Source organism: Vicugna pacos, chromosome 35 (genome assembly GCF_048564905.1).
Source record: "Vicugna pacos chromosome 35, VicPac4, whole genome shotgun sequence".
Lineage (NCBI taxonomy): Eukaryota > Metazoa > Chordata > Mammalia > Artiodactyla > Camelidae > Vicugna > Vicugna pacos.
This window is the reverse complement of record NC_133021.1, coordinates 28,595,937-28,610,650: the sequence shown is the minus strand read 5'-3', so window position 1 is coordinate 28,610,650 and position 14,714 is coordinate 28,595,937. Positions and strand designations below refer to the sequence as shown.

The following is a 14,714-nucleotide window of genomic DNA, read 5'->3' as shown; positions in this document are numbered from 1 at the left end:
CATTAGCTCTTATTTCTTTACTTTTTTTTTTTTCTGTTTTCCCAGTGCTCTTCTGATAGCACCAGAAATGGAAACTGTTTGGGTATATTTAAAGTAGGTTTTTCTTATTTTTAAAACTGCTTAAGAAATAATTCAGTGTTTAATTCAAAATTAATAAGGAATTGTGGGATTTTAGGAGATAGAAATTATTTGTATAAAGACTTTGCTATGAATAAAATGGAACATATTAACAAAGTGATCAGTTCATCAAAGAACAAAACATTTCTAAATATTTATGGGCCTAAAGATAGTGCTTCAAAATACATGAAGCAGAAACTTGTAGACCTGAAAGAAGAAGTAGATAAATCCACCATTACTCCTCCATAGTAACAAACAGAACAAGGAGGCAAAAAAACTTCTGTAATGTGATTAGGTAGCTTGACTTAACTTATACTTGTAAAGTGCTCCACCCAACAACAGCAGAATAAACATTTTTTATAAGTATACTTGGAATATTCATCAACATAGATCATATTCTAGGCCCTAAAGCAAGTCTTTATAAATTTAAAAGGGTTTAATCAAAGTATATATTTTGACCACCAGGAAATTAAATAAGATGTTAGTAACTGAAACATAAGTTTAAAATCTCCAAACATTTGGAAATTAAATAATATGTAAGTCAAAGAAGAATTCATAAAGGAAATTAGAAAGTATTGCTAATGGGAGTGAAATAACAAGATATTCATATTTGGGTGAAGCATTCAAAACAGTGTCCTCAACCATATTCATCTTTTCTCCTGCATTGTTTAAAGTGCTGTTAATCCCACCCATTGTACCTCCATTTAGAGTAGTGTTATTTTCATCTGTAGGAGTTCTACTGGGTTTTGTAATAGATGTAATTTTTCTCATTATTCTCACGTTATTGTCTACCTTCTTGAATGTGTGGAATATATTTATAATAGCTATTTTAATTTAATTTTCTTCTAGTTCATTAATCCTATTCTTTTATGAATCTGTTTATATTAATTAATTTTTCTTTTGGTTGTGGTCATATTTTCCTACTTCCTTGAAGCTTTTATAATGTTTTGATATAATGAAGCTTTTGTAATGTAATGATGCTGAATATTGTGAATTTTACATGTTGACTGCTAGAGTGTGCTGTAGTCCTCTACATAGTGTTGGTTTTGTTCTGGCATGTAGTGTAATTACTCAGAATCAGCTGGATTCTTCTGAGCTTGCTGTTAGCTTTTTCAGTTTGGGCCTGCCTACCACTGAGTCCAGGGCCAAGCTGGCCTCACCACTAAGGTGGGAATTCTACGTGATACTCCAGGTACTACAAACTCTACCATGGCTGCTGAGAACACAAACTATACCTATTTTTTTATATGTTGTAGAAATTGTTCTACATTAACTACTATTGTTAGAATATAAGGAAATTCGCAAATCAATGTGCTACATTTTCAACTTTAAAGTAGAAAAGTTAAGTTTAAGTAAATTAATACTAGAATAAGTACAACAAAGATAATAAAGAACGGTGAAGTAAATTTAAGATAATAATAGAGAACAAAGCAGTGGATAAAATAAAAGCAGAGCTTATTCTTTAAAAATTTAAATAAAATCAATAAATAGCTAGCAGACTAATGATAATAAAAGAGAGAAAACGTAAGTTGCCAATATTAGAAGTGAGATGACACTGCATGTATTAGAAGGATAATAAGAGGAAATCATGAACAATCTTAAGTCAACAGAGCTACAGCAATGATGGCAATGAAATATTGGCACTTGAGCTGACAAATTGTTTAACAGAACAGAAGACAGAAGACAGACTCAGGCATATGTGATAATTTTATTTTCAGCAAAGAAGGAAGATAATTCATGGGAGAAAGAATGAACTTTTCAACAAGTGGTTCTGGAATAATTAGATATCCATAGCTTAAAAAAAAAAAAAAAAGAAAGACACTTAGCCATACTATGTATACTAAAATTTACTTGAATTAGATCAAAGACATGATATCCAGAGATTAAACTACAACACTTCTAGAAGAAAACAGGGAAAACATTAACAACTGTGTGTTCCGCAAAGATTTCCTAAATATAGAACCAAATAGCCTGAAACACGAATCTAAAAACGTGATCCCAGTCTATCCCTTCCCACACTCTACCCCCCCCGGGATTTCAAAATTGTAGAATAGATAAACAAGATTACACTGTATAGCACAGGGAAATATACACAAAATGTTATGATAAATCACAGAGAAAAAAATGTGACAATGAGTGTGTATATGTCCATGAATGACTGAAAAATTGTGCTGAACACTGGAATTTGACACAACACTGTAAAATGATTATGAATTAATAAAAAATGTAAAAATAAAAATAAAAATAAAAAATAAAAATGTGATAATTAGACCCCTTCAAAATTAAAAATGTATAGTCTTCACAAGATACTGCTAATAAAATGAAAAGACAAGCCACCCACTGGGAGAAAGTCTTTGCCAACTGAGAGAATTCATTGGCAGCAGATACTGATTTCAAGAGATGTTAAAGGAAAGTCTTTGGGCAGATGTCAGATGGAAAAGATCTACACCAAGAAATGCTTGCTCTTTTTCAATGGCTTTTGCCCCTCCTCAGATAGTTTTTTCTCAAGCATGCATAAGTCAGCACTGAGTCAAAGGCTTCAGGGCATCTCCCTGCAGATCTCTGGGTCTGTCTGTCTGTCTCTGTCTCTCTTGTCTCTCTCTCGCTCCTGCCTTCCCTGCCCATCTCTGTCTCTCTGCCATCTGCTACTCTGCCTGAAAACTTTGAGTCCTCTATTCATGGAGACTTCTGGGTTCTCTTTGCATTTCCCCTCCCTACACTGCAGCTTATAAATACCTTCTAGCGGTGACCTTCTACAATTTTAGGACTCACTTTGTTTCCCTTTTCTCAAAGATCATAAGTCTGCATTGCCTGTTGTCCAGTTTATGAAAATTCTTGCATCTTATATTTGATACAGTTTTCCAGCTGTTTAAATAGGAATGGTACATTTGGTCCCTGTTACTTCAATTGGTCAGAAGTTGAATTTTCTGGGTTTTAAGAGCAGACTGAGAAATCATATTTCTTGAAATCAAATACAGGTTTTCTCTGACTTTCCTACTATGTGAGCTCTTTGAAAAAAATTAAATTTGATTTCAAAATTAAAATGTGTTTGAGAATTATATGTAATTGGGGGTGGGAAGGGAAGTAACTCAGTGGTAGATCATGTGCTTAGCATGCAGGAGGTCCTGGGCTCAATCCCCAGTACCTCCATTAAAAAAAAAAATACTATATGTAATTGTGCACTTTTCTACTTTAAGATTTACTTAAGAGTTTCTGTCCACCATTCTTGTTTTCACCAATGCTAGATATAACTATACATAACTTTGACCAAATAGGTAACAAATTCAAACATTAAATATACTCTCAATATCTTTTAAACACTTCATATGTTAAAACTTTTTCAATGATTCCTATAAATTAATTTTTCTGGCACACCAGTGACATACAGATCATAAATGTGCTTAAAGTGTATATGCACCAATATGTGAAGATCTAACTCCCGTATTCAACAGGCTAAAATTAGTGTGCGAACTATAGAGCACATAAAATTTAAACTGTTTTGGTTGTGACCTTACTACCTAGCAGGGCTTAGAGAGCATTATTTGAAAGAGTCTTAGAAAGCCTGTCCAGAGCTAGTTCGAACTGATTCTTTTTTCTCCTCTGGAAACGTTGCTCTATAGAAAGCAAAGACATTCATAATTATTTTACTGACTTCACAACTGTTTGAAATGCAGTATTAAATGTTCAATTTATTTTTTATGAATATAACAGTATTTCCTCCCACTGAACTATATTTTCAAAAATAAAAGCAAAACACATTCATCTCCCTTTTACCTTGCCCTCTGTCTTGACTTCACTCAACATTTGGCTAAGTTGAAATCAAATAAAGGCCACTTGAAAAACAATAATTACCAGATATTCAAAGACTTCAAATTTAATTCCCCAAGACATAATGAAAGCATTAGAAAATTAATCGGGGAAAAATAATAACTACCATTTGAAGAGAACTTAATTTGTATGAGACCTGGTGTTGTATTGAACTACACACATTTTCTTATTTAATTTTCATTGCAATATCTAGGAGTAAGCATCCTCATATTTTAAAGGGAAACTAAGATCGAAAAAGTTTATTTAAGTTGACCAAGGTCACATGGCTCATACATGTTAGAGATGTCAGTGCCTGTGCTTTCATTACATCAATGTATCAGCACAATTCTACTGATTACTAAGAGAAAGCAGAATCTTTACTATTTTAATGTTCTCTTAGTAGCCAGAAATTGAGTCATCTTTCTATACAATTAAACATGGATTTTCATACATAAAGCTCAAAATGATATTATACAATTACATACACCTAGTCTGTGTTTTATATATTTATAATTTTCTGCAGATAGACACGAACATTTTCTAAGATGCATGTAGAGGCATCTTGTCGTGGAAATAATCCCAGATTCCATGAGTTAATAACCTATAGGTACAGTTTGTACATACTGCTGCTTTTAGGTACTACGTCTGCATGGTTCTGTGCATGTGCTGACAGTGAGTATGTAGATATCAGAGAGGATTTTGTTATGTTACTAACACAAATTGCCTTCAGGGAAGATTATACATCACTAGGTTTATTAATACTTAGAAAAAATGTCTTTGTTAAGTAAAGTTACTTTCTTTCTTAGCTATTCAAAAGCTGCTTCTATACTCATAGCATATATTTACCTTTATTATTTTTTTATCTAAATTCTTCCTGGTCAATATATATGTAAAATCATAAATTTGAGGACTAGTTACATTTGATTCTTTTTTTTTAACATTTTTATTGAGTTATAGTCATTTTACAATATTGTGTCAAATTCCAGTGTAGAGCACAATTTTTCAGTATACATGAACATACGTATATTCATTGTCACATTTTTTTCTCCATGAGCTACCACAAGATCTTGTATATATTTCCCTGTGCTATACAGTATAATCTTGCTTATCTATTCTACATTTTGAAATCCCGGTCTGTCCCTTTCCCGCCCCCTTAGCAACCACAAGTTTTTATTCTATGTCTATGAGTCTATTTCTGTTTTGTATTTATGTTTTGGGTTTTTTGTTTGTTTGTTTTAGATTCCACATATGAGCGACCTCATATGGTATTTTTCTTTCTCTTTCTGGCTTACTTCACTTAGGATGACATTCTCCAGGAGCATCCATGTTGCTGTAAATGGCGTTATGTTGTTGGTTTTTATGGCTGAATCGTATTCCATTGTATAAATATACCACATCTTCTTTATCCAGTCATCCATTGATGGACATTTAGGCTGTTTCCATGTCTTGGTTATTGTAAATAGTGCTGCTACGAACATTGGGGTGCAGGTGTCATTTTGAAGTAGGGTTCCTTCTGGATATAAGCCCAGGAGCAGGATTCCTGGGTCATATGCATATATTCGCCTTTAACTTAATCATTAAAATAAAATTTTCCTGTTTTCTTCACTTGAAGGACAGTACTATTCAACCTGTAACTCACTGTAAAGTGTTTTTGTTTGATTATTTGTTTTTAATATCGAATATTACAACACTTAAAATTAGTGATGACAGGTATTTAGGAATTACTTGCTTCAAAGTACATGATTGCACATTATAGATAATTTCTACATCTATGTGTCTCCCTGCATATAAATTAACTGACTCAGCTCAACCCCATACATTGAACCTGCAGTCACAAACACAAAATCATGCATGGAATCAATTTTTCTGTCACAGAAAGCTTTAAAAAATCTCTCTTATTTTTAGTAAATTTTAAAAATTTCACTTAAACCTTGTAATTTATTATTTCAACACTAATTGTGATGGTCATTCAGCCCTCAAGCTACCAAATGCAATGTTGCTGGCTATAAATAATTCTTAACCATATTTTCTCCACTTTGAAAAAGTTTAAAATTCATGTTTGCTAAGATTAGTATTAGAATTATACATGGGATGGATACTTTTTGTAGGATTTTCTTTGGACATGTTCACAATGTGTGAAAAATTTTAATTTTACAGACTTTTGCATTATTCACAAATGCAAAAAGTCATCCCACAGACTTCACATAGAACTTTCTATTCATCAAGTGAGTTTAATTATCTGTGCTGTGTTCACAATTGCCAAACAAAGACACAATGCCACAGAACCTGGGGGCCTGTGCTCATTTAAAACATCAATTATTAACTTGGTCTGTGAGCTGAAGCCTACCACCCTCAATAAGGTAGACCAGCTCTTTATTAATTTTCAAGCATAAAAACTGCAACTAAAATATAAACCCTGTGTTGATTCTTTAATTCTCTAATAACTATGATTAGGCTGCAAAATATAAAACCTTGCACGTAGAAAAGCAACAAAGATAAAACAGCTATAAGCCTTGTAAGATTGAAACTTCCATACACCATAAGATCTCCATTAAGTACTGGGAAGATGCAGTTTAAGAGCCCTTCCATTCCACAGTTGGATCTTCATCTTTTCTCCTGAACTCTTTTGATATTGATTATATGGAAGATCTTAGTGCAAGAGCTTGCGGCATATCTTCAATGTATGGGGTTGAGCATACTTGTTGTTTTCAGCCTTACAGCTTACTTATTTCAGGTCTTCTCTTTGGAAGGAGAATTCCACAAACATAAGCTTTCTGGATCAAATCTCTGCCTGTCCCCCTTGTCTCCCTTTTCCTCTTGATTTGGGACATGGCATGTTTCACTAAAACACCGTTAAATGACCTGCATTCAATTACTACACCATTTACTTACAGTTTATTTTATCCATGTTTAATTTCATTAACTAAATAAATTGTGTAAGATGCAGTCTTAATTTTCTCTTAACACAGTGCACTTTCCCTAGGAACTCCCAAAATATGTTTCGCAGGGTTTATAGTCTTCTGGCCATACTGGATATTTTCTTTAATCCTGTGTGTGTGTATATATATATATATATATTCCTATATGTTCTATATTCCTGTGTGTGTGTGTATACATCCTGTGTATATATATGTATATACACACGCACACACTAAATATAGCTGTCTATATTTAGTTTTAAAATAGAATTTTAAATAATTTTTTATACATAACATTTTGTTTGAGTGAATTAAAAGGTCCGGTCTATTTGCTTCATAACCACATATCCCATTCTTCAACATACAAATTTATTTCCTCTCTTTAACTTTGAAGTTTATAAACAGGTAACTTTTTTTTTTTTTTTTTTACAAAAAGTAACATTTGGGCTGTATTTATGTTTTCCTTGTATAACTAAGAATTTCACTTGATTGATTTAGAAAAATATTTTATACTAGAATTCTTGAAGAACTATGCTGAAATTGGGCTATGGTCTATATAAAAAGGTACAAAGGAGGAAATGGAAAATAGACTGTTTTGTGTCCCTACATAGGATCTTGATTTCCTTTTATTTATTTTTTTATATATTGTTTGATTTTGTTTCTCCTGGACATTAGGAGGGCTTGTACCTTATCTACATAATTCAAACATTTTAGTATGATCCCCTTATTGGAAATTTCTGGACATAGGAAAACCTTTGAGTCTGCATAGTCATGCTGTTTTCATTTTTTTCCTCAAATTTTTGCTGTGATTATTTATCTTACCTAATTAAGTTAATTCTTCCTCAAGAATAATAATTCTATTTTCTTCTCTTTCCTATTGAAATAAAAAAGAGCAGATGTTCAAAATCATCTTCCACATTATTGATCTTTTTAGTGTGTATTTTTCTATCTCTGTAATTATTTTGGTAGTCTAAAATTATGACATACACACAAAACATTTAGTACTGCCATGCTGAAAATGTTGATTCTCATCAATCCCCACTCAAGTGTTAACAATTGCTTTGTAATATTCTAGAGTTTAATATCTGTATGTGAGTATGAGTTTGTGTGGTAATGAGTATCAAAGTTCAGTTCTTGGGTCAAGTTCATATCTTCCTTAAAGGCCTCCATGACCCCCTCCTACCATGTCTGCAGTTATTTTATCTCTTACCAAATCACATTGCCCAGCTCCCCTGTGATGTGCTTAAGGATGGAAAATATATAACACCGTTGCAAACTTTCTGGATTAAATTTGACAAACTATATTAAAATTTAAAATGTATCTACTTTTCCTGAAAATCCTATTTCTAGGAATTTAAACAAATGCCTCTCTTAATGTATAAAGATACTGATGTAGTAGTGCTGTTAAAAATAGTAAAACAACTCTAGAAGAGCTAACATGCCCACTAGTAGGTTTCTGATTATGTAAACCATGACACAAACTGTAGTGGAATTGTACTGGGTTAATATTATCACCGTATTCACCTAAAAAGAAAGATATAACAAGGTATATCAGGCATAAAATTATCACCAGGAAATACACACACAATCACATATAAAGTTTAAAAAGGTACCAAATAGTATGTAGATAAAATCACACGCAGGGGGTGTGTGTGTGTGAATAAAAAGAGAATAAGAGAAAGTAGTGGTGAGTTTGAAGTGGGAGAAGGAAGCTTTCACAGTTTGTTTCTGTTTTCATTTTAAGTTTCTGTTCGGTTTGCATTTTCTAACCTCTTAAGTAAATCACATTTATGTATGAAAGTATGTGTTTAATGGCAACCAGACTTATACAGGCAGTAACATGATGTAGCATTTTTCTCTTACTACTTCTCTATGTTAGAAAATTATAACTGTGGTTTCCAAAAGCTTATGTCAATTACAAATCTGCAATATCCATAAAGATTCTGTTTCACAGCTTATTTAATGTTATTTGGAAGCCAAAACTCAGCATTTGTCCACAGAAAAAATATTTTAAATGTCGGTTTCCTAGCAGGTCACAAAACATACTTTGTCCATAATTAACTGAATGAGTACATCACTTTGCCTCTGAGTACATTCATCCATATGTAGTTCATGTTGTAGGCTTGTTATGAGAGGCTTCTCATTTTCCTCCCAGTTCAGTTCTCTTCCTTTTTCTTTGGTATCCTATGTTAAGTAGGGGATTCTGAGAGCTTATCTGTAGCCTTCTACTGTTTTAACCCTGGAAGCTGTGGGGATGAGACGCTGTGGAATTGGAGCAATCTTGCCGTTGGGGTGGGTGCAGGAACCTGGGTCAGGGGATGCGTGAATGTGCTGAGACCACACAATGAAGACATGAGAGAAATGAAGAATGCTAAGAAGCCACCGGAAGGCACATTATGCAACGACAGCTGTAATGACTGCACCGTAAGATCTGAGATACGACTACAGGAGTCTAGGCCAGTGGAAGAGATGTTACAGTAAGAGTCTGGAAAGAGATTTAAATTCCGATCAATTCAGCTTCAGCATTATAGAGAGTAAACAATGTCTCATGGATGAATATTTTCCACCAGGACTTGCTAAACAAAGATTATTGGTAACCTTGGTTAATGACGAGTGAATGGTAAATACACCTTGGGAGGGGCGGCGGCGCGCGGCGGGGGGCGGTTAGGGCGCGCGCGGGCCGGAGTGGCAGCCGCCGTGGCCGCCGAGCAGCAGACGGGGAAGGCGCCCAGGGCCACGAGTGCAGCCTGCAGGCGTCGGAGGACGAGCTGGTGTCCACGCTGAAACCTCTAGAGTCCGGGAAGCTGAACATCCCCGTGCGCCAGCAGCGGCTGCTGTTCAAGGGCAAGGCCCTGGCAGATGGGAAAAGACTCTCCGATTACAGCATTGGGCCCAATTCCAGGCTCAGCCTAGTGGTCAGACCTCTGGAGAAGGTGTTACTGGAAGAAAGCACCGCCTGGAGACTGGCCGAAGCCCTGCCCCCAACCCCGGCCGCCTGGCAGCTCATCTCCAAAGTCTTGGCCCGCCACTTTAGTGCTGCAGATGCCAGCAGAGTCCTGGACCGAGTACAGAGGGTTTAGGAGACGTCCCTGAGCCACCTGACGCTGGATGACATCGAACGCTTGGCTGGCCGCTTTCTACACCCTGAAGTGACAGCAGCTATGGAGAAGGGGTTCTCCAAGGCGGACTCTCACTGTGGGGAGGAGCCTGGCCAGGCCACAAGCTGCATGTAGCATTAAATGTGTTCTCATGTTGCAAATATATATATATATATATATATATATATATATATATATATATATATACACACACACACACACACACCTTGGAAGTTAGAAATAGTCAACTGCTCCAGAAGGATTTAAAGGCATATTTCCTCCAGAATCTTTGATTATGTTCTAAGGAGAATACAAGTTACAGACTTCTCTTCTCTCACAGAGAGGGTATGTTTATAATCCACACCAGAGAGATTCTCTCTCTTCTCTCCCTCTCTCTCAAATACGCCCGGTGTTCTAGGTAACTTCTGGACTTTATAATTTCTGGGTTCTCCTCTAGTGGCACAGACACATCTGACTCCACTTGTGTCAGCCTGCAGGGAATGGGAGTGTAGGCAGTCAATGCTGATGGGATGCTCTGTGAGTATATAAAGGATCTGTTTTCTGATCCAGAGATCTTGTGTTTCTTGTTAGGATAAACAAACAAATAAGGATACAAAACCTTAACAACTATCATCCATGTTGCTGGTGAAATGTCCATTTTTTGAGGTGTGGTTGTGGAAAACAGAAATAGCAACGTGCATACAGGCTTTTCTGAGACCACCCTGATATCAAATGATTCTACCTCATCATGACCCTGACATACGTTATCAAAATATCTTAAATTTTTAGACTCGGATAGTCAAATTACATCTTTCATAACCCTCTTCCCTTGGAGAACTTCTAAAATGGACTGGGAAGAACATAAGGAATGCAAGTTTGGGTTTGGCAGAAGCTCGGGGTCTGGTGAGAGACTTGCATTCCAGCCTGGTGATACAGAGCAGAAGCCCAGTGAGATGGATCGGGCTGCATACTAAGGGCGTTTGAAAGGCTGCAAACCAGAAGTGACATTCAGTCCACTGCAGGCTGGGTCTTAATGCATGCTCACAAAACTGACTTCAGGATCAATTATCTGGAGGAGGTGAGGCAACTGACTGTCATTCACTGGTGAGGTCTGACTCGGAAACATCCCAGTGGGAGGCTGCAGCTTTATGGACTCAGGTTGCACCTGGCAGCAGCGGACAACAGCAACCATCGTGTTTTATTTTGTTTCATTTCATGTTGGAAAGACCATGGTGGTGGGTATGTGTATAGAAGATGTTCTTTAGCACAGGGTAGGAAGACACTGAGGCATGTATCCCTCTGCATTTATTGTCAGTAATGGTTCCATGAAAAGTTCTCTGATTTGAAATCAGAGTAGTAGGAAAAACTATAAAATTGAAGCACAAAGAAAAATATGTCAATAAATGAGCAGTGTATCAGTAAACTATCATACAATATTAAGTTTAATATTCATGGAACAGACCTGCAGAGACTTCTACAGAAAATTATATTTGCTGAAGTAACAGGCAAAAACTTTTCAAATTGAATTTAAAAATGTGTAGTCCACGTGAATCGGATACCGGTAGATCCTAGAGAGGTTAATACAAGGAAGGCTGCATGTAAGCACTTCATAGTCAAATTACTGAAACTAAGTTTACTGTAAATATATTAAATGTATTTGGGGGGGAAGGCAAGCAGAGGGGGAACATTATATACAGCAGAACTATTATACAAATTACCTTTGTCTTCTCATTACAAATGCAAATCAAAAAACAGTGGAACAGCAGGTTTAAAATGTCACAAGAAAAAATAATTTGTTTCAGCCTACACTTCAGTTTCAGAAACAAAGACAAAATGAAGACAAATTCAGCTAAACAAAAACAAACAATCAATGTCCGGTCGATCTTCTGTAACAGAAAAACCACAAGAAGTTTCTCAGGCTGAGAGAATATGGTATCAGCCTTATACTTAGGTCTACATTGAGGCCTGAAAGAGCAGTGAAAATGGTAACTATAAAAGGCATTTTTCTCATTTTTATTATATTTAAATGAGTTGTGGTTTAAATATCTGCTCTATTCTATTGTTGGGGACTATAGGATGGAGTTTGTCCTTTGGATGCTGGTTACAGATACCCATTTTTTTTTTTTGATCTCTTTGTTTTTCTTTATGTTTCCCTTATTTTTTTTTTCCTTTCCCCTAGTTATACAGATCCATGGTGTCTGTTCTACCTGGCATTTCTTCTTATTTTGTCTTTATTTATGAACTTAGTTTGTCTTTAATTTTTTCTTTAAATTCCTTCCTGAGAATTCCTAGACCTCCTTTTTTCTCCTACATTCTCTGGTTATGTGATCATCGCTTCCTTTTGTCCCCTTATATTTATATTTGATTGCTTCATTAGTCGTTCTTTATTTCATGTTGGAATTTGGAGTTCCAGTTTTCATCTGTTTTGTGTCTAATTTCAGGTGATTTTTTTTGCATCCCATTTCACTTTTCTCTTATTGCATATTTTTATTGTTCTGTGCCCCTCCTTGTTTTGCTGCTCAACTTTGAATGAGCTGGATTTTCAGAAAGCTGTTAACAGATGATTCCTTTAGAGGAAGGAGGGATCATTATGGTCTCTGGTATCATAACTCAAAAGCACCTTACTTTTTTGCTTCAGCAATAGGCTCTTCTCTTGTGATATGTACCCGCTTAGTCTCTTATGATTCTCATAACATACCCAACTCAGGAAAACTTTAACAGCTGGCAACAACCATGTTGTTTGAAATAGCCATTGCCACCAAGGGACACGGTCACTGCTTTCCTAGATGATCCCCTTATCTTTAAAAAGTATACTTTGCACCACACATTCTGAAAGATACTAATTGTTTTAGTTCCTTCAGTCTGCTGTAACAAAAATACTGTAGACTGGGCATCTTGAACAACACAAATAAATTTCTTCTTGTTCCAAAGGCTGAGAAGTCCAAGATCAAGGCACCAGCCCATTTGGTGTCTGGCGAGGGCCTTATTCCTGGGTCATAGATGACATCTTCTTGACGTCTCCTCACATGGTGAAAGGTGTGTGCAGGCTGTCTCTGGAATCTCTTTTATAAAGGCACTGAATCCATTGATGAGAGCTCTGTTCTCATGACCTAATTAATCACCTCCCAAAGTTCTCACTTCAAATACCATCACTCTGGGGTTTCGGATTCAACATATGAATTTTGGGAAGCATAGCACCAACTCTGGGTCCCTCTGGGTATTTCTGTGCTTTCTCTCTCTACCTAGCCTGTTGATTTAGCTCATTATCCCTCCTATTTGGAAGGAATATTTATATCACTTTTTGCGGTTGCCACTGAAGCTCTACATCTCATTTTTTGGTTACCTATAATATGTGGATAATAATAGTAGATTATGGGGTTATGATGAAGCTTCAAAGAGTTAATATCCATAAATCACTCTGAACAATACCTGGAACATAATAAATACTATTTAAGCTTTTGTTACATTAAAGCCAAAAACCAGATCTGTCAACTCTAGGCCCTTTCCTCTCACAGATCTTCTTGGCAGGAACATCATTGGTTCTCACTTGGAGTTTTCTGGGCTCAGCAGGTTTCAGGACGACCCAGTAATAAATGATTTGGAATGTATGCTTTTTTCCTGACTCCTAGCCAGTTTCACAAAAAATATGGTTTGGGTTTTTCCCCTATTCTTATTTTCTGTTTGCCTTCTTGGAAAAAATATGGGACCATTCAGAACATGCATCCATATTCCTACAGAAGAGTCACTTACAGTATTGGAATCATTTATAGTATTTCTTTTACTTAGGACTGAAGTCCTAAATTAGCCTGATTTGAAGATGTAACCTCTTATCTTTGTGGTTTGCTTCATCGTCTCATGTGTAGTAAGATCCACCTTGAGGAACACTTTCGTAAATATTAAAGGGATTAAATATGAGAAAGAATAAAAGATGTTTTCAAATCTTAGACAAGGTAAATAAATCTGTTCTCTTTTAAAGATCTGTCATGAGCTTAGCATTTTTATCAACATACACAGACCCCCATATCTGTCCCCCAGAACAAAATTTTAATCACAGACTTGGACACATAAAAGCTAATCTGCTGGTCTAAAGTAAAATAATATAATGCAAGATTTTATTTGCTCAGTTAAAATGACCATTTTTCCTGCATAAGAATAAAAAATAATATTATATTTAATACCCAGGTAACAGTAATGCCATTTTTTTCCAAGTTGATTTTAGCAACCCAGCAGGAATACAGCAGAAAACAGTGTGAAAATTAACAGAAGCATATTAGGCTCATTTGCACACACCCACACACTGAAAGTGCAAAAATTATAAACTTGTAAAGTTACCAAAAAAAAAAAAAAACGGGTGAGATTACATTTAAACACCACAAGAATTTAGAAGAGAAATAAATAACAGAACTTCTATAAAATTTTTTTTTTCTTGTGATTCTAATGGGGACATAATTCTCAGGATTTTTGTTCTGTGAAGCAGAGAAGGATGAAGTCCTCTTTTTTTCCCTGATGTCAGAAAAAAGAAGGCCGAAAGAAAAGAACAGAGAAAAAGGACCAAAAAGATCTGTTGTTAATGCTTGGGAGAGTCTCAGAATTTCTCCTGTATCCAGATGAATGATTAACAGATTGATGCCCAAATGGCATCTTAATTGCTGAAAGCGTAGGTCCAAATATAGCCTTACTCTCCAGCTAACACTCCCTAAGAGCTTGCCCTAAGGAAATTTTGAGTCTACAGACATGGCTACCCGGGTCACTACGAACCTAATCAAAATATATA

General features: G+C 35.7%; 1 pseudogene; it reads left to right on the top strand.

Moving 5' to 3' along the window:
* Positions 1–9,194: 9,194 nt before the first annotated feature.
* On the top strand, positions 9,195–13,915 carry LOC140691480 (ubiquitin-like protein 4A; annotated as a pseudogene).
* The last annotated feature ends 799 nt before the right edge of the window (positions 13,916–14,714 follow it).